Raw genomic sequence first — 15,571 nt, forward strand, 5'->3', positions numbered from 1 at the left:
CCTCACCTGAATGGTCAAGAAGGAGCACAGAACTTCACAAGTGTATTCATATATATATATAGGTACTGGTCCACTGACTACTCTATAGGCAATCATTGAGGATTTGAACTTAATACATGCCATTACAGGAAGCCAATGTAGTGATCTAAAAAGTTGAGTGTTAGCATGCCTGCCTTGGCTGGTTGCACACCAGGCAAGCTGCTTCATTTTGAATCATCTGCATCGGCTTGGTGACACATGTTGGTACTCCTGCCAACAGAGAGTTGCAGCAGTCTAGATGTGACAGGACAAAAGCTTAGATCAGGAGTTGTGCTGCATACACTGTTGGATGTGGTCTGTTCTTGCAGATATTGTATTGAGTGAGTCTACAAGACCTAGAGATGGTAGCAGCATGTTTATGGACTTGGAGGGTGTTAGAGATAATGAGCTAAGCTGAATAGAGATGGGGTGCTGAACAGACAGATGATCTGGGATAAAAAGAAGATCTGCCTTTGCAAGGTTGAACTAGAGATGGGATCATTTCATCCAGGTTGCAATATCAGATAGACATGCAGAGATTCCAGCTGATGCCATGTTATCTTCTGGAAGGAACAAAAGGGACAGATGCATATCACCAGTATAGCACTGATAAGAAAAACCATGGGAAAGGTTGATGGGGCCTAGGGAGGAGGTGTATAGAGAGAAGAGGAGAGGGCCCAGCACCGATCCTTGCAGAACTCCTGTACTTACCTGGTTCACCCTTGACATCTCTCCTGACCAGGACAGACATTAGGATCTGCCCAATAGGTAGAACTCAAACCACCTTGGGGAAGTCCCAGTGATGCCAGGTCAGAGGGTGTGGCAAGGATAATCTGGTGGTTGACCATGTCAAAAGCAGAGAAGAGATCTAGCAGGGTGATAGCTAATGACATAATGGTAGCTCAAGCCTACCGTAATACAGTATGTTGGCAATAATAAGTAGAGGGATCTTGATGGAATGACCCTTACTGAAACCTGACTACTTAGGGTCAAGCAGCCTTTTCTGTAGTAGAAAGGGTGAGACAGATATCTGAAGATCTACCTCCCCGGGGTGTGCCTTTAACAGCATTAATTTATAATTATTTTGTAGTTTACTTTCATTTCATTTCTTTGTTTTAGCCTATTTGTCATATGCTAGTTTGTCATTGTGGGAGCCCACTGAGTACCGCTAATGCAGGAATTTCACTAATTATACCTTGGGTTAAAATATTATAAGCTTTGCATATCTCAGGTATGTTTTTTACATGGTTTAGAGAGTAAATCTTATGTTGGATTCGGAAATGTGTTTATCCTTTCTTTTCAATTCATGGCTCTCATATTTTTGTTTCCTGCTTCATTTTTTGCTTCTTTAATCAGTCAACCTGAGGCTTACAATTGTGTTTTTCTGGGAATTTATTATGTATTTTGATACTTGTGTTTATTGTAGCCTGTGTGTTCTCTGTGTGTAACTGGTAGTATATGGGATAAAAACATTCACATTTATTATATTGTGTTACGATATGATATATGAAAGGTCATAACTAAGATTGAACGACTAAATATTTAATAGTTACTATGAGTAGCAAGGACACTATGTGGAGTTTTTAAGAAAAATTGCTGTATGTTTGTTACTTTTGTTTTTTTTTTGGAATTAAACATCAGTTGCATTAAACTGATATTGTGGCTCTGCCATCATTTACAGTTGCTTATGAGTGCATAGTGTTACAAATTCTGCTTCACAATACTCAAAAAAAGGCTTGAACTCAAAAAGCTGATCTGGCCCAAAAACTCAAATTTAAACTTCTGGGCTACACCCTCAAAAGAACAGGTCTATTATGTCTTAAAAGGGACAAGGGAAATCATAAATGAAGGAAGTCAAAAACAAACAGTAACTTTTACAGTAATGTTTATTTACCAAAAACTCAAAATATTATCCCAGTGAAGAAAGCCAAAATCAAAAACCAAAAGCGAAATCCGAAGGACAAAGAGAATTTTTCAAAAGAATACAAATACAGTAGCAAATTGAAATGATCAAAAGATTTAGAATGCCAAAGGAGATTTAAAAGAGAACTAAATTAAAATGAAATTAAAAAAACAAAAACACTATTAAACATGTAATCTTAACAAACACAACCTCACATTCACATTTTGAATTAACAAATCACTAAATATAATTATTTACTTTAATATTTTACTAAGTAAAATCCTTTCTCATTTTGTTATGGTAGGTGATTTTGGAATCATCAATTTAAGAACAATGACAGAACAAAACATTTCCAATGCAGTGTAAATTATCAGAACAGATTGCTCATCAAAGAGCAATGTTCTACATGTATTAGGTAATATCCAAAACAGTGCTGTTAATGGATTAGGGATTACTGGGTATCCCAAACTGTCCGATATATGTGAAGATTTTATTCCATAAAGGTATGAGCAGGGCACGTTCTCAGAGTATGCGAAATTGTAAAGCAGGTGGTTAAAAGCATTACTCACAAGTAGGGGCTCAATCTGTATATACTGTATTTTAGAGGATCTGATTTGAGATATTGTTGTGTGATGTTGAGTTATATTTATGTTTCACGCAGTTTAATTAAGTTTATTTTATTGACAGCTGATTTTCATTTATTGCCTGAAAATGTCATTGATAGCTGTTACCACTGCTGTTTCAGGCTATGCCGAGGTATGCTTCCGTGAAAGCACTATAACTTGCAGATGCTGCCTTCCTGAAGGTACTGCAGGTATGAAATATATTAGTCCTTTTTGCATCTATTAAGGGCAATACTAGGGAAAATGATTATATTTAATTAACAGTTCAAACAATGCAAATATATTGCCAGTATAAAGGGTCCCAATACCAAATACAGACAACTGCAGACATGATCACAGCCTAGGATGTGCACCCTAGTCTATTAACTGTACAATCCCGTGGGCATGGCACTGTATTGCACTGATGCAGAATCGTTCCATGAATACACACTGACTTCCTCTTCAGATTTGTCCGTTTTGTTGTATTGCACATGTTCAGTCAACATGCCTAGTACAATGTGGATGCAAAACTCTGAAGACACGGGGTTGCAAATATGTATGTCTGTGCAACATGGCTGCTGATGAATATTATGTCTCATGGACCTCTGTGTGTGTGTGGATGTTCAAAGTATAAACAATCCATAAGAATGCAGAAGTTTCAAGTTTGGGTCCGTGTTGATGAGTAACACTTACAGATCATGGTATTTGTGACGTGTTGTGCGTTGCTTAGACAGGCAAAGAATAATTTCAGCGTACCATGTAAACAATAAAGAAATTAAATTTGAAATAATTTATATATCTAAGGGTTCTTTGGATTTAACCCCTTATGCACTCAGGGTTTTTGCCATTATTCAGTGTAAATTACAAACCCAAAAATAAACTGTTATTATTTTGCTTATTTAATAAAGACGCTCCACAGTGATGAGTACAACATTCCAAATTTTTAAAAGAAAGTATTTATATGTTTATAAACCTTTGTTTACACCAATATCAACTAAATAAAACACAAAAAATGTTTGCACTTTTTGGATTTCTTTTGAATATACTGAATTTTATAATTCATAACCAAGACACTTTATGATGCACAACCCTGGAATCAGTTTTATATTGTGTTCCAATCTGTCAGTTATCATTGTATCAGGTTTAGATGTCATATCCCACATCATTGCAATCTCCCAAAGTATTGCAGTTGCAGTAATATTTTTTTATTATTTAGCTGCAAGGAGCAACATGGCCTAGTGCTATGCAAATACATTTGATCAAAGAAATTTCCCTGCTTAAATTTCACATGGCCATAGACATTCAATCAAATGACTCCTCATGTGAAACTCTGAGTAAGTGTGCATAGAATTTTAAACTGCAAGAGCACGTCTCAGAAAATTAATATAGGGAGTAACTGAATTAATTGAACCCCTGATACTTGAACTATAAACGTTCATGCCAGAACACTTCAAACTTATACTAAGCAGTACTCACAAATCAAGACTGGATTTAGTCGTTTGGAAAAAGCAGCACTCTCAACAGAGTCAAAACTGTGAATCAAGGTTTCCATGTTAACTAGCACTCTATAATTTTTTCTAGGACTTTCTCAAGTGTATGTTTTCTTTTTGAAGAAAAATACGTAATTTTCCTAGTGCAAACTTCACATTTTATTGCAAATCAACCAAACAATCCGCATGCAGTTTTTACAGAAGCATAATTATGTGCAAAAATGCATAAAGATGAGCTGTCATATAAGCAATATATTTTCTGTCATTTACATACAGCTGTGGCATGTAGTACAAATGACCAAATATAGACAACTATATATCGCTGAAAAGGTTCGAAACTCTGTTATCCAATGGTAATTAGCCTAACCCTACTGCTATCCCTTTCGTTGTATGAGGCTCGATGTAGGTGGGATCTTTGATAAAAACAGATTCAATCAGCTGTGACACACTGCCCCCTTCTTCAGCGTATATGTGTGCAAATCACATATTTTACTAATGAAAGACAGCAGACACATGGAAATTTGTGATTTATTTAAAAGAAGACACTCTTGGGTATGTAAAAATCCCGTTTTTGCTTTTGATTGAATTGTGCATTTATTACAACACTCACAGACAAATTTGAAATATGGTGTTACCCCGCTGGGGGGCACCTTGTGCATAAATGTTAAAATAGAACAAGATCAAACCACATCCAGTTCTTTTAATGAAGGCCTTGCTAATATACTGGAAGAAAGCATAGAATTTACTGAAAGGCATTCATTTTAATATTCTTAGTTCTCCAAGTATCTCTATGTGGTGTTGCGGGTCCCCAGCTCCAATCAAGAAGGCCACTTTTAAATAAATAATCACCGTCCTCGCAGCTTAGCGAGGGGGCATGGTGGTTGTGTGGCTGAAGTGGTTCCTGAGGAGTTCATGATGTGGGCGTTTCTCAACTAAGTGCACAGGTGAGAAACGGTCCGCATCTGTAATTGTTCCCAGGAACTGCTGATTGCTACATCTGCCACGTCTTCTTCATAAATAGAAGCGAGAGGCAGTTTGGGGAAGTAAAAAAAAGGAGGTTAAGAAGAAAAGAGACGGATGTTGCAGGAAGGAGAGAGAGCCCGAGCAAGCGTGTGCTCACAGGCAGGCAGCTGGACAGTGAGCCCTAGCAGTGGTGTTTGGCCGAAACTCGGTGGGGCAGAAGGAAGCGGTTGCTCCAGCTGAGCGAACAAGAAGCTGGAGTGACTGGGGATGAAGGACAGCTGGCCGCGTAAGGCCGAAATGGTAGCAGGAGTCGTGGAGTCTTGGGAAGGTGTGCCTCAGCGTGAGAGACCTGGCCGTTAAGAAACCCAAGTCTTGGTCCAGTAAGGTAGCCGTACGGAGCCAGGGAACGGAAGGCAACCAGATAGTAGAGAAGGTCAGCTGTTGAGAGGGTAACTCTCCTGTTGCTGGGCCCATATGGGAAAAGCAGGAGACCCGCCAGATAAAAGAAGACGCCTTTTTTAAGAGACTGCTTCCAGCATTGTTTTAACCTCGTTTTAAAGGATTCATTTATTGTTTTTTTAACCTCCACTAGTTCACCTATTTTATAGATTATTTATTTAATGATTTGAAGCACTGCACTTTATTTAATTTGGATACTGTTTTGTTGTTGTTTTAAATAAAAACACTTTACACTATTACACCATCCCCTTGCTCCATTGTTATGCCTCACTGCCGAGCTCATCTGTAACATTACTGATAGTGCAGGGTTCAAGGACAGACAATGGGAGCGTGCTGCGAACCCGCATTGTCACACTCTGATACAGAAATATGACAAGTTAGTAACATCTTATTTAATAATTTCCATGAGGTTTCGAACGTTATATTTTAATCAGATTTTAAATTGTTTCTCGTGTATAATGTTGTAAGCCAGTTAGTGAAACTGGTGAAATCTAATCTGACATGGAGGAATTTTTGTAAGAAATAACATAACTCTTGCTAAAATCAATCTTGAACTCTAAAATTAAGCAGCAACACTACAAAACTTTTATTACATATGTAATTGATAGGTATGATTCATCAATATAAAACACTATGTCTTCTGCACAAAGAAGTATATTTTGTTCTTGCCTGTCTCTAGCAATTTTTAGAATTTTCTGGTTGCTACTAAAGCAGAGTTCAGTCTTGAAGTAGCAAAATCATTGAAAAACAACACCTCATTTGATTCCATGTTCTAAAACAAAACAATCAAAATTTACACTATTTTGCATACACTTCATCTTATAAGCTGGAGTATAATAGCTTAGGTCATGTTAATTTATTTGATCCAATCCTGAAAATGCTTATTTAAATGAACAAGTAAACACGTTCAACTCTATTAAAGGCCTTTTCAGCACCCAGCGATAGCAAGACCTTGGTGGGGCTAAGTTATATAATGCACTGAGCGTGATTCTGATTTGACAGTAATTGCCTTCCTTAGAAAAATCCTGTTTGATTGTGTGAAATAATAAAGGAGACACTTTAACTTTTATGTTTGTGAGAACTTTCGCCTGAATCTTAATACAGCTTTTCTTTTGGCCAGTTTAATGTGCGTTCTAAACAATTTCTATTTTTTTTTTTTAGAAAAACAGAAATTGATGCCTGGTGTACTGTTTTTGGCAGGAGCTTTCACTTTCTTGCTTTAATAAAAAGCATTAATTTAACACATAGTCTGTTTTGGTTACATTACTTTATTGACTGATGCCTTTATCCAAGTTATTTACAACATTTATGGTACAATTGGTTACATTTCTATTGTGTTTTCCAATTGGAGAACAGGCAGGTCAAGTGACTTGCTCAGTGTCACACAGTGTCAGGATTCGAATCCACAGCTTCAGTGTTTGGAGTCTGAAGCCTTAACCACTACACTACACTACACCACACTCCCCTTTGGAGAAACAAACTCCAATCTCCCATGTGACAAGATGTAAATTCTGTTGTATGGGCATCTGGGCCCACAGCTTTTCCACTATGTACAAATTTAATCTGTGGAGGTCGGCAGCTGATGCACTTTTTTTTTCTTTTTTACTACATTGCTATTTGTTATTTGAAATTTGTTGATGGAAAATAAATGAAAAAATTGATCACCAAAAAAAAATAAATAAAATGTCCATTTAATTTCCATTACACTGTAATAAGTACATTGTCTTACATAGTATGGTATTCCTCAAATATGTTACCCATTTTTCTGTATTGTGTAATCTTGGTTACACCTCCATTTTCGATTACTCCAATAAAGTTTCATACTTCTTATATGAAATAATGTCTTATGTATTTGATGGATTAGCATCTTGCTAGCCTTTTTCTCCATATTTACAATTACACAATTTAAGTAGTATTTGCTTCATTTCTCTTCTGGTCAATAAAATTCATTTTGTTTGCAGAGCCAATCTCTTTTGTATAACTCAGTGGAGGACAATCTTCCATATTGATTTCGGAAATGTACAGTAGCTGATTCTTTCAAATACGCATAGGATTTACAAACATAATGTGGTCAATCTTCTTTTTGACCTCGTAAAATTATTTGTGATTCACTGTCATTTCAGTTTCTGATTACTGCCATTTTGATGATTTTTATTTTATGGTGGTGGCCTTTTATTTTACTTTATTTTTTTTAAGAAAATAACATTCATTGCCAGTTATTGCATGCTGCATATTTATTATGGTGGTTGTCATGATTATTTATTTATAGTTCCTAGAGTTCTGATGGTCAAGCAGTCAATTGGTAATATTTACTTTGTTTTCCTATGTGCTTTTACCAGTACTAAATAAGGTTCACAGTCTCCCATGGTGCTATTATGTTTTTAATTATGGGCACCACCATTCTGTGATGGTTTTGTTAACAGTCACTGTGCCATTGGTATGCATAGGAGTACAACTAAGAGAATACAATGCTTGGTGTCATTAGTGTGTCGGCATAAAGGTCTGCACCTTACATTTCCTCAATGGTCAGGATTCAGATTCATGATCTAATAACCTTCAGCATCTTTCTTATTGTTAGTTTTTGAGTTACTGGTTATGACAATTTTTTCTACTCTCTAACTATGAATCATATCTCACTTTTTTTTTGCTCAGGTTACACTTTCCTTTTTTTTGGATTACGACTTACCGCTCTGTTTTTGGTGTGTTCTGATCATCATAGATTTAAATGTATTCTTCTCACTTATGATTGCTGTTTGAATTCTAATCTTCCCATGCCACATCCTGACTCCATTTTCAGTCTCCCTCTAAAAACTGCAGTTGCCCTGTGGAAACAGTACAGTGCCATAAAGTGTTCTACATTCAAGATATCAAAAACTAGTGTGACTTAGGGGTAGTTAAATATAACAAATTACAATTTACAATACAATTTATTTTTGTTTAGCCCAAAATAACACAAGAAGTGACACAATGGACTTTAACAGGCCCTGGCTTTTGACAGCCCCCCAGCCTTGACTCTCTATGAAGGCAATTATTATTATTATAAGGCAAGGAAAAACTCCCCAGAAAAACCCTTGTAGGGAAAAAAAAATGGAAGAAACCTTTGAAAAGGCAGTTCAAAGAGAGACCCCCTCTTAGGTAGGCTGGGCATGCAGTGGGTATCAAAAAAAAGGGGGTAAATACAATACAATACACAGAACAGAACACAAGTTACTATAAGTATGTTACTATAACAACTTTTTATCAGTATTAAATTTGGCTTTGAATTTGGTTTAGTGTTTTTGGCTTTGACAATGAGCTGAGTCTTTCTCTGATGCTTCCATTAAGACCAAGATTTCTGTCTATTTCTATTTTGTTTGTTTCACCTCCTGGGGGGTATTTTTTGTACGTGGATTACTCGTTTAGCCAGATGTAATTGTTGACGATTTAGCCTGATCCTGGATCTGTCGGTTTTTCGAAACTCTTGCTGGATGTGTTGTCATAGCAGCACATCCAAATCCTGAAACCTGCTCGGAGCAGGTTTGTTCTATGTAAACAAGGATTAGCTCACACACTTAATTAGTGTCCGCACATGGAATTCATTCAGTCATGGCTTCGCCGTTCATGTATGAACGACCAATTGATATCGGTGCACAAATTATAAGAAGAGAATTTCATATAGAGAGGGTTTTACCCGATCGGCAAGATCCTTTATTGCTCCCAGAGGAAATTATTTTCGAAAGATACCGCTGTAGCCGAGAGGGAATACTGTACCTCAAAGATTTATTAGCACCTTATATTCGAAGTCAAACTAGGCGAAGTCGGGCTCTCACAACCACACAGACAGTATGCATTGCTTTGAGGTTTTTTGCAAGCGGCACTTTTTTATATACTGTAGGCGATTCGGAAAATCTATCTAAAAGTACAGTTTGCCAAGCAATTCGTAAAGTCTGTTTAGCTGAAATATTTCCTTCGAGTTTTCATAGTGTTTCCTGGACACTTGCGTGTGCAGACAATAAAAGAGGCGTTTCATGCCATTGCAGGTAGGTAATACACAGGCAAAAACACCCACAGTTCCATAAAGAATCTCACAATTAGCCTAACATTCTCATTACCCAGGATTTCGATTTCCAAATGTGATTGGGGCACTGGATTGTATGCAGATCCGAATAAAGGCCCCATCAGGTCCAAATGAGCCAGATTACATAAACAGAAAAGGCTTCCACAGTATTAACGTGCAGGTAATGTAACTTTTTGTAAGAATTGAAAATAGCCAATAGGCATGTTGACATACAGTAAAATTGTTTGACGTACATGCTATAAATTCTCAAATGATCTGTGATGCATCCTACCTTGTATCAAACCTTGTATCTACCTTGTGGAGGCTAAATGGCCAGGGTCTGTTCATGACTCAAGAATTTTTAAGGAGTCACACCTGTATCGGACATTTGAACAAGGTAATAATCTAATTATATATCATGGTGATGTATGTATTGTATTCACAATTTTTACATATTCCTCAGGTCATCATGATGGAATCCTGCTTGGGGACAGGGGATATACCTGTAGGCATTTTCTAATGACCCCGTTTCCTAACGCCAACCCTGGGCCACAAACTTGATATAATGCAGCTCTGTCTAGGACAAGGGCACAAATTAAAATGACCTTTGGCCACCTGAAGGAGAGATTTCACTGTCTAAAAGGGCTGAGGGTTGCACCTGACAGAGCATGTCACATAATTGTTGCATGCTCTGCCTTACACAACATAGCGACCATCAGAAAAGAGAGAGTCCCTGAGGTTTTGGTGCAGCCTGATGATGACCTTGACCCAGTGCACCTTGAGCAAACCAGTGGCAGATCTGCTAGAGACAGAATTGTGGCCCAATATTTTCAATGAAAAAGACAACAGTGGTTTCACACAAAACTTATTTATTGTATATTATGGCCCTTCAGCCTGTAAGGAGGAGAACATAATTAAGGATACACTCACACATACACATACACATATACATATACATATACATATGGGAAAGAGATAAGAGAATTTTTTACCAGTTGTTTTTTTAATATTTGTATCTGCAACTTCATTTTGGTTGTCCTCAGTTCATGAAGTTCCATGTCCTGCTGTATTTTTCTCATTTTTAGTTTTCTGTATGCAATTTTCAGTTGAAGATATCTCTTGTATAGAGCCCTCACATTTTTCTGCAAATAAATACGCAATTACAAGTGCCTTTTTCCTCTATATTGTATACACAGTATATCATTTTGAATAAAGTACAACAAATGGCTCAACCAACCTCACCATCTCCTTTTTTTTGATGTGGACTTTGTTCCAAAAGGGACTTGTGTGCTGGCTACAGTCTCCTGCAAAACAGATATATCACGATTAGCACATGGGACTGATCAGAGTGGAGTTTGTTCAAACATTATTTGGAAAATGTACCTCTCCTCCTGATGAATAATCAGACATAGTGTCTTCATCAAATATTTGACCTTCGTCAATATCTCGTTGGTCAGACACAGGTTCTAGGGCATTGAGATTCCCTGCAACTGACCCAATATAAAAGAGGGCTATATGGAACATACCTATGGCACACATTGAGGACAAATATATGCAATGATCATCCTTTACCTTAAATGAAGTGACCACTGCATCCTGTCACTAGTTCTATGGAGGAGCTTTGCCCTGGAATGCCCTCAGAAACAGGGTGATGGGCATTTTGCTGGAGAGCCAATTCTTCTGCAGGGGTTAGGTCTGGATCTCCACCTGTTTTTTGCTTGTGTGCCTTCTTCTTATTAGCTTTAAAATTAATGTTAGTTATATTATATATGATTCTTTATGTCAACAATTCTTTAAATAGTTATATACCAATATTTACCAGCTTGAAGTATATTCTTGTATTTCACTTTAACCTGTTCCCATGTTCTCCTTGTTCTCACGTTTGATCTGGAATTATGACATATTAAATAATAATTAATCTGACACATAGGAAATGAAATGCTGCAATTCAGTAAGTACAATGCACACTACTTACGCGTTTAATTTGTCGGCCACTTTTTGCCAGCTGTCTTTTCTGGTTTGGGCTGCTTTTGCAGTGTTACCCCTTTTGCATATTAAATCTTGAAATTCTTCATATCCTTCGAGTAAAAGGTCCTGCTCCTCTTGAGTGAAAAAATGTGCCCGTTCTTTCGTCATTTTGTTGCAGCCTATCAAAGACTTGCTGATCATGTTTTCTAGACTCAATATATATGGGCTTTTCAATCAGCACGGGCGCACGCAATCATCTCAGATGATTGGATCCAGCTAGACTAATCTACTACACAGCTGCGTTTGAAAAACCGACTTATCCCAGATGAGTTTCACCGGCATTAACTCATCCAAGATGAGGCATCTGATCTCGGATGATTTAAACGACGTATGGAAAATACCCCCCTGGTCATTTTCTCTCTGGATATTATTTTGTTTTAAGGTTTTAATAACATAGAAGAGATTATTTTTCAAACTCATATATTCCAAAAGTGTTTTCAAGATAGTTCTGCAAGATAGGTATTGTTCGTGTCAACATAAACATCATTTTTTGTGAAGTTTAAATTATTAAGTCATCTTCTGATAATAACGGAATAAGTTGCCAGTTGCAACTTGAATTTTTAGTTTGTTTTGTGCTTGTTTTTGACGATTGTTGCTGTGTATAGTTGTTTTTATGATTTTTGTTAAACCAATATTTTTAACTTCTGTTTATAAAACAGGTGAAGCATATGTTACATTATTATTATATGTTAAAGTAGCTGTCCCCTGTGGCTTTGCCCATGTAGTAGTGAAACAGGACAAATTTTAAAATCAATAAAAAAATTTAAAGAAAATTGTAATTCTGGCCAAGCGGAAGGTAGGTACACTCCATCGTCAAACACTGGCACTGAATCTGATCGTGTTCATCTCTGATGGGAGCGAGTCCCCCGTGTGGGGAGAAAAGTCCGTGGCCATGATATCTCTGGCAATCAGCAGCTACCGCTTAAAACACACATAGCTCTGATCTAAAAAATGCCAACTAATTCCCTTCATAATTTTAAACACTTCAATCACGTCACCTCCTAATCTTCTTTTGCTTAAACTGTATAGGCTCAGCTCTTTTAATCTTTCCTCATAATTCAACCCCTGTAGCCCTGGAATTAGCCTAGTCGCTCTTCTCTGGACATTTTCTAGTGCTGCTATGTCCTTTTTGCAGCCTGGAGACCAAAACTGCACACAGTACTCAAGATGAGGCCTCGTTATCTTTAGATGATAATGTCTGTTGAACAAACAGATATCATTAGCTAAGCAAAGGCAAGGTACGCTCCAACACATGGCAAGAGGTACAGCAACTAGAACTGAGGCTGGCGTGTGAGTGAGGAAAGCCCCACAGCCAATCTCTCGTATTTGCGCAAATAAATCTTTACCGCAACTGAACTATGATACTTAAAACAATGAGAGAAGTCACAAAATCAAGCTAATTATAGAAAAAAAAACAATCTAAATCCTTTAAGTAGTTCTCTTGTGAATAGCAGACAGGCATACAAAAAGACAGACAAATGTTGGATTTTATATATATATATGTATACATTTAAGGTAACCTACATTTAAGGTTTATTTATAACTAATACCTATATCCCACCATTTGGTCTCTGAACAATGAGAAGTTTGTTTACTCAAAAACCATCTTTACATTTTTCAAATAGTTAAGTGCTGTATATTTAAAAATTTGTGAATTATAATCTTTTAATAAATGATTACTATTGAAGGTTTTAATAAGAAAGTCCAAGGTACCGTATTTTTTGCTCCATAAGACGCACCTGACCATTAGACGCACCTAGGTTTAGAGGAGGAAAACAAGAAAAAAATATTCTGAACCAAATGGTGTACTAATATGTTTAATAAAATAAAGCAGAATAATATTTCAACCATGTAAATTCAACAGTGGTATTAAGAAACATCATCACTGTCATTAACAAATAAGGAGAGACTTTAAGGTTCAAACACTCTTCTAGTTTTATGGAAACCCCAAGAACTCCTCATCGCTAGTGTCAGAATTTATGAAGCTCAGTTGCTCACAATCACTTTGCAGGAGCACATACCTATCATCACGCGGCATAACCTGTCCAAAGCAACCAGGGGACAAAGCACGTTTGGACCAATGCTCCCTGAAGTTATATCGCCAGTCTAATCCCATCTATATTTGTAATGCCACAAAGCCCTTCATCTCATGTTTTGTTGTGGGTTTCCAGTTTGAAAAACGAGAATGCGGTGCAAGCACAGCCCTCGATTCAAAAAATTGCTCTGCATACCTGTTTGTCTCATCTGACAGTAGCTGAAAGGCAGCTTCAGGAAAGAACAGCCTGAAGTAGTCCAGCGGCTGGTAATCTGTCGAGTCCATCAGCAAGTCATACTGCCTTGTGAAGTCTGGTAGCCAGTTTGGCTCCCACGGATCAATGTCTAGGTATTCCTCCCACACAAACCTTGCCATAGGTGCATCGGCTGCATGAATGCGCTCAGCTGGGGCGGCATCGGCTGGTGTCCCGATCAGCTGATGCCAGTTCCTCACTCTCTTGTTCGCTCTCCTGATCACTCTCAATAAAATCAGATTCTGAAAAATCAGAGTCCAACTCAGAGATAATGCACAAAACATCGTCTGCTGAGTATTTTGTTTTCTGCACTCGCTTCGCTCCCTCGTGAGATGTCGATGCCATCTTGCGTTTGTTTACATTTGTTTACATTTCGCAACTCACGCACACGCAAGGATTAGATGCCGAGTCAATGAGTCTAACATTCCTCCAAGCACAGAGGGAATGCCTGTAACGTAACAGTGAGTTTTGTCACCCTCTACCCCTGGATGTCGACTTTTGTCAGGTAATACACATCATGGTCTGTGACGCAATATTGCGCTTCATAAGACGCACAGATATTTCCAACCTTCTTTTGGGGAAAAAAAAGTGCGTCTTATGGCGAGAAAAATACGGTAACCTCACAATAATTGTGATTGACAATCACATTATGCAACCTTAATCATACAGGTTACAGGTTTCATAGGTTATGAAACAATACTTAACTACCAGACTAAACACTCCATAATACAACTCTAACTCACATATTAACAAGAAATTGCAAAGCTTACTAACTCTGTTAAAAAATTCTAGAATTAAAAAAAATGTTTGCCTTATAGGCAACAAAACCAAAATCTAAATTCTAATAATAAAGATCAGCCACAAAACAGTAGGAACAGAAATATTCTAGCAGTTTAACAGTGAGCAAAGACTGTAAGACAAAATTTTTCAGCAAAATTATTACTTTCCTTTTGTAATGCAAGTTCTGCTCTCTATGTAATCAAAGTCTATTTGTGGCCAAATAGGCAGAGCTGAAAATGGGTGACACTAGGAGACAACTCCTCAAGAGTACAGCCTCAATTAGATGTTAGCTTTAATGAAAATTGAGGTAATTGTGAGCAAAGGTCATGCAAAACTCAAGTAAAAAAAGTGGCAACAAAATGGCCAAAATCTCAAAGTAAGGGGCTAAAGTGTCACATCTTGAAAAAGTGTGGAGAAACCTGAGAACCAGTGGGTTTGGGTGAGGGTGCTGTCAAACAGTTCATGACCCTCTTAAAAACTGTAACATTTTTGAGGCAGTTTCTTATAGAGTGGTTATAGTTTAAGATGAACAATATTAAAAAAAAGGTTTAGTAAAAGCTTTATTTTTAGCATTAGCAGACAAGTTGCTGTGTGCTACATGGCTGTTTGGGGTTTTAATTGGCACCCTGAATGTTAGTGGTCTTTTAGCTTCTTAGGCGTCATGTAATTGTAACTCAATCATTCTTTAGCCAAGTAGGTCCTGAATTTAAATTTTACCTTGACTGTAATTGGGATTAGTAAGACTATTAAAAGTCAATCAATTATGTTAACAACCAGAGGTGATCCAATTTTTTCTTTGCCTAATGACTTTAAAGTTCTTAATAAAATGCATGCATAAAAATATAGAACTTTGGAAGTCAATGGAAAAATTGAGTTTACGTTTAAAACTGAATCCATTATACACAAAGTAGATATTTTAAAGATGCCTTTCAGGTTCAGTTTACCAGGTATAAATTACTTTCTCTATGTAAATAGAAAAGTGCTGTTTGCTGAAAGCTCCAACT

At 37.2% G+C, this 15,571-nt stretch overlaps 1 protein-coding gene across 2 annotated transcripts in view; it reads left to right on the top strand.

Moving 5' to 3' along the window:
- sntg1 (syntrophin, gamma 1) overlaps positions 1-15,571 on the top strand; it is a 939,332-nt gene that overhangs the window by 831,391 nt on the left and 92,370 nt on the right. The window lies entirely within an intron of this gene.

The sequence above is a fragment of the Erpetoichthys calabaricus genome, chromosome 6 (assembly GCF_900747795.2).
Source record: "Erpetoichthys calabaricus chromosome 6, fErpCal1.3, whole genome shotgun sequence".
NCBI classification, from domain to species: Eukaryota; Metazoa; Chordata; class Cladistia; order Polypteriformes; family Polypteridae; genus Erpetoichthys; species Erpetoichthys calabaricus.